Raw genomic sequence first — 5,576 nt, forward strand, 5'->3', positions numbered from 1 at the left:
TTGAACATAGAATGAGTTCCCAAAAATAATTTTCTAACGTAATATAGTGCCTATGAAAAACCGCATATTATTAAAAGCAAATATTTTTATTTTTAAACGCTGTCAACGATAAAACGTTTGCTATTATTGAACTTTTTTTAAATTAATTTTATAACATTTATAGGATAAATACGTCTACTATTAAGAGGTACAATGCTTGAAATTTGTGTCTCAATGACACGTAACCTAACTTACATATGCCTTACCTAACCCGACCTATAAAACAAGACATATTTTCAACGTTTTTTGTTGAGGGACCTTGAAAAATAAACGATTTTTTGGAAAAGGCCCGAGTTGATTAGTGATGACCTAATATTAATCTCGGTTTGTAAAATAAAAATGGGGGTAAATATGGACTTGAAATGGGGGGTAAATATGGACTTGAAATGGGGTAAATATGGACTTGAAATGGGGGGTAAGTATGGGCTTGAAATGGGGGGTAAATATGGACTTGAAATGGGTCTAAATATGGACTTGAAATGGGTCTAAATATGGACTTGAAATGGGTCTAAATTTGGACTTGAAATGGGTCTAAATATGGACTTGAAATGGGTCTAAATATGGACTTGAAATGGGTCTAAATATGGACTTGAAATGGGTCTAAATATGGACTTGAAATGGGTCTAAATATGGACTTGAAATGGGTCTAAATATGGACTTGAAATGCGGTAAAATATGGACTTGAAATGGGTCTAAACATGGACTGAAGTGCTCATTTAATTGTAAAGATTAAATAGGAAAATTGAGACTGGGTGAAAGATAAGTGTAGTTTTAATTTTAATTAAATAAGGTATCCATGAATTTAACCAAAAAAATCGTGTTTTGGGTTAATTTCACCTTAATTTTACTTACGTTTAAAGGTTTATCTCGATTAAGTTTAGTTTAAAGGTTTATCTCGATTAAGTTTAGTTTAAAGGCTTATCTCGATTAAGTTACTTTTAAAGGCTTATCTCGATTAAGTTACTTTTAAAGGCTTATCTCGATTAAGTTACTTTTAAAGGCTTATCTCGATTAAGTTTAGTTTAAAGGCTTATCTCGATTAAGTTTAGTTTAAAGGCTTATCTCGATTAAATTTAATTTAAAGGCTTATCTCGATTAAGTTTAGTTTAAAGGCTTATCACGATTAAGTTTAGTTTAAAGTCTTATCTCGATTAAGTTTAGTTTAAAGGCTTATCTCGATTAAGTTTAATTTAAAGGTTTATCTCGATTAAGTTTAATTTAAAGGTTTATCTCCACTAAGTTTAGTTTAAAGGCTTATCTCGATTAAGTTTAATTTAAAGATTTATCTCCACTAAGTTTAGTTTAAAGGCTTATCTCCACTAAGTTTAGTTTAAAGGCTTATCTCGACTAAGTTTAGTTTAAAGGTTTATCACGATTAAGTTTAGTTTAAAGGCTTATCTCGATTAAGTTTAGTTTAAAGGCTTATCTCGATTAAGTTTAGTTTAAAGGCTTATCTCGATTAAGTTACTTTTAAAGGCTTATCTCGATTAAGTTTAGTTTAAAGGCTTATCACGATTAAGTTTAGTTTAAAGTCTTATCTCGATTAAGTTTAGTTTAAAGGCTTATCTCGATTAAGTTTAGTTTAAAGGCTTATCTCGATTAAGTTTAGTTTAAAGGCTTATCTCGATTAAGTTTAGTTTAAAGGCTTATCTCGATTAAGTTTAGTTTAAAGGCTTATCTCGATTAAGTTTAGTTTAAAGGCTTATCTCGATTAAGTTTAATTTAAAGATTTATCTCGATTAAGTTTAATTTAAAGGTTTATCTCCACTAAGTTTAGTTTAAAGGCTTATCTCGATTAAGTTTAGTTTAAAGGCTTATCTCGATTAAGTGTGAAATAGAAATACGAGGCTTTATCAACAGCTATACAGTTTAAATATTAATTAAGTAGTCCATTTAAAATTTATTCGAGTTTTTATCCAAAATATGTATATTTTATGTTTAAATTCACCCTAATTATACTTAATTATGTTGAAATTAATGAAGGATTGAGGTTTGGCAGTATTGATTTAGCTTATAAATTGAGCTTCAAAAAATTAGTTACCTTAATTTTAATGTTTAGTTGAATTTTTGATTAGTTCCAACACATTGCGTTCAATTTTTATCACGCCCCGTGCTAAATTTGCGGTAACGTGAAGATTAACAATTAAATATGTTGTACCGGGGAGCCCGTTACAACGGATCACTACAAAGGTTACAATGTTAATGAATGATGTGATTCCATAGTTTCGCTTAAATACCAGTAATTAAATCAAATACCTAAACAATTCATAGCAATTCTGACATATAAACAAACGGCAATGAGGACTGTGGAAATAGCGAACGTAACCCTCTGTTTCCCACGTGGTTACGTTGAAAAAATCTGCACATGGAATTTATTTGACTAATTACGTAAAGGCAATGTTCTCCTGGATTAACCAGCACCACTGTTACTTATATTTCTAAATTAAACAATCCACTCTTGGTAACAAATTATTTATAAAACGTAATATCATATACGGACTGTTTCACCAGGAAAAAATTGTTTTAACGAATCGTTTCCAACGTGGTTACGTTGAGAGAATCTGTGCTGATGTAAACATGGAAATTCCTCTACATTGGTTCAGTTTAAGGAAATATATTACACACCTTCACAATTAGTACCATTTTAGTGAGATTAACAAATAATGAAACCCTGTATACCTCATACGTAACCCTCCGTTTCCAGCGTGGTTACGGTAAGAGAATCTGTGCAGATGTAAACATGGAAATTCCTGTACATTGGTTTAGTTTAAGGAAATATATCACACACCTTTACAATTAGTAGCATTTTAGTGAGATTAACAAATAATGAAACCGTGTATACCTCCTATATTTGTTGGTAGCAGAAAACGAAGCAGACTGCGTATTTTTGTAACACAGCTGGAAATTAGCTTTTTTATATTTAAAGGGGAAAGACACTATAAAGACTATATTACAGACAAACTGAAATACAACTTAAGCCTTGGCCGTAAAGAACGTTCAAAAACTTACTTTAAATGATATAAAAACCTCTGTTAACTGTAATTATTTACCTGAATTACTTTTCTAGACGAAAAATCGACCTGATAACGACGTATTTCTTATTAAAGGTGCTACAGTTAATTAGAAATGACATATAAAGGTGCTCAAGCTCGGATGAAAGCTCGGATGAAATACCAAAGTAATTTGTCCGCGTCTACTGCTAGATAGTCTGACCCAAAAGTAATTTTTGACGTACTTTCAGAATTAACTAAAATTAACATACTTAGAGTTAATTGATTTAAATTAAAATAGCCGATAGCACACACCTACTCTACCGTCTAAAAGTAACTTCGCTGTAGTTTTTCTGTTCGCGGTGGGGGTAAATCACGAAAAACGCCATGTTAATCTCCATCGGAAATTTAGTAAAAGCATGTGAATTTTGCTTTAACGTTACAAAAGGGTGTCAAGTCATATCTACAAGGGCCTACCGGCCCTGTAGAATTTGGATGTTTTCCAACATCTAGGAAATAAACCGACACTAAGGCAAGAGTTGAACAACTCTGTGACCTTGCTAGGGATTGCTACAAACACTTTCTCAAATATCTCAATAGTGATAGAATCTATGCCGGGTGCCTTACCCCTAGAGAACCCCCCAATCACATTAGAAACCTCCTTTATGGTTATAGGAAAATCTTCCTGACTTACGGGGATATTGGACTGCTCTTGCCTAATTTCCCTATGAATTTCATCATCTTCGTCCGGATTATCACACGGAAAGAAATTATCCAATAACACTTGGATAGTTTTGTCGAAGGAAGTAGTAAGGGTACCATCCTGTTTACTAATCGCTTGAATTTCCGTGGGCATGAATGTCTTTCCTAAGGCAATTTTATACGGGGTATCAAAAGCGTCCTTCACCGTTACTTTAGAGCAAAATTCCTCCCAGCTTTTCTGTTTAGCTTTTTTAATTTATATTTTATATTTAGCATATTCCTTATTATAGAGTATTTTCCTTCTCTTTCTAATTTCGGAGTTTCTAGTTTTTTGCATTACGCGACGAAGTGCCCTGACTCTTTTCCTCGCTATAGCAATTTCTTGGCTCCACCATGGTACGGCTCTATGCTTAACTAATTTTTTAAAACTGAAGGTATCGGAGCATGCATTAGAAAGCTTTGACATAAACTCACTGACAGCTACTTCTAAATCAATTTTATCAGGGACCATTGAATTAAAACCTTCGAAACGTTTCCTAATTGTATCTATGAAAATAGACCAGTCTGCGTGTTTAGTTGCATATTTGAATGGGACTGAAATAGTGGTTTTTTCGTAAACTAGGCGAAAGCTAATGTACCTGTGGTCACTACAGGTAACGTCATCCCTAATTACCCAATCTTGGAGAACACCCAAAAGCGCGTCCGAAATCATAGTAATGTCGATCCAGCTTTCCCCATTAGAGGTCGAGAACGAAGCTATAGAATCGCTACTGTTGCTGATATGCATACCTAACGTATTAAAGAACTCGACAACGGCGTCACCCCTATCGTCTGTGCGAGGTGAACCCCAGAGGGAATGCTTCGCGTTAAAATCCCCGCAAATTAAATAATTGGGGTGGTTAAGTAAAAGCAGATAACAACTTAATTCTGTCAGTATAGGTATAATATCCTGTGAGGGGGGAGCATATAAAGAAACCATTACGAATTCTTTTCCCTTAAATTTTAAATTAATTACGACATAAAGCTCTGTCAGCTTTAGAGCGATAACATCCAAATCTGGGTTAATACAAAAAATCGCAGCCTTTGGCCTACCCAAGGCAGTTAAAACACGTTTACTTAAAGAGAGACCACCTACTCTACCGTCTAAAATATATGGTTCCTGAACAAAGACTACATCAATAGACTGCGCGAGAACCTGCTGTCTTAATTGAGTAGTCGCAGCCTTTGATCCATTAAGATTTATTTGTAAAAATTTAAGGGGCGAAACTGTGCTATTGTTATTAATTACTTGCCTTTGGGGAATGAGCGACCGGTCATCCATAATTAGTGCGCGCTTTTTTATATTTCACCGCATATAAGTAACTTGGACAATTATCATCGAGCGCCCCATGCCCTAAGCGATACTCAGTTTTCTTAACGGCGTTATTTGTCGCGCAGTTCCTACAATGTTTTCCTTTAGCTTCACACACGTCAAATTTGGGCTTACCGCCACAACTAGTACAGAATTGCTCCTGACTCTTGCACTTTTTTGACGTGTGACCAATAGCGCAGCACTTAAAACAACGAGGTATTTTGGAATATTCCCTTATGGCTACAATTTCCCATCCTAGCTTCAACTTTCCTAACTCGATTAAATGTTTGAACTTATCGGGTGCTATCTCAAAAACAAAATTGACCTTAAGATTCCGCGCAGCGTAGTTAAAAAGGTGTTTTAAGTCTACGTTTAATACCTTACCATTACTTTGAGCAACAATGGCATCAACCAGTGCCTCCTTAGACACATCTACGCTGACGTCCTTAATAAGTTTAGTTGAACTATAAATTAAAACTTTGGAACTAATTTCT

At 34.1% G+C, this 5,576-nt stretch overlaps 1 long non-coding RNA gene across 2 annotated transcripts; it reads right to left on the minus strand.

The window, feature by feature from the left end:
* Positions 1-1,671: 1,671 nt before the first annotated feature.
* LOC149673362 (uncharacterized) lies at positions 1,672-2,917 on the minus strand. 2 transcript variants are annotated; one of them, XR_016367081.1, is made up of 3 exons: positions 2,882-2,917; positions 2,296-2,628; positions 1,672-2,221 (listed from the first exon to the last, which is right to left on the minus strand). It is a non-coding gene; the product is annotated as an uncharacterized LOC149673362 (long non-coding RNA). The 2 variants fall into 2 exon arrangements; XR_016367082.1 differs by lacking the exon at positions 2,882-2,917 and having other exon boundaries at positions 2,296-2,477; positions 2,540-2,718.
* Positions 2,918-5,576: the final 2,659 nt, after the last annotated feature.

The sequence above is a fragment of the Phalangium opilio genome, unplaced genomic scaffold (genome assembly GCF_054372755.1).
Source record: "Phalangium opilio isolate 3A_F unplaced genomic scaffold, DU_Popi_V2 ptg000052l_1, whole genome shotgun sequence".
Taxonomy (NCBI): domain Eukaryota; kingdom Metazoa; phylum Arthropoda; class Arachnida; order Opiliones; family Phalangiidae; genus Phalangium; species Phalangium opilio.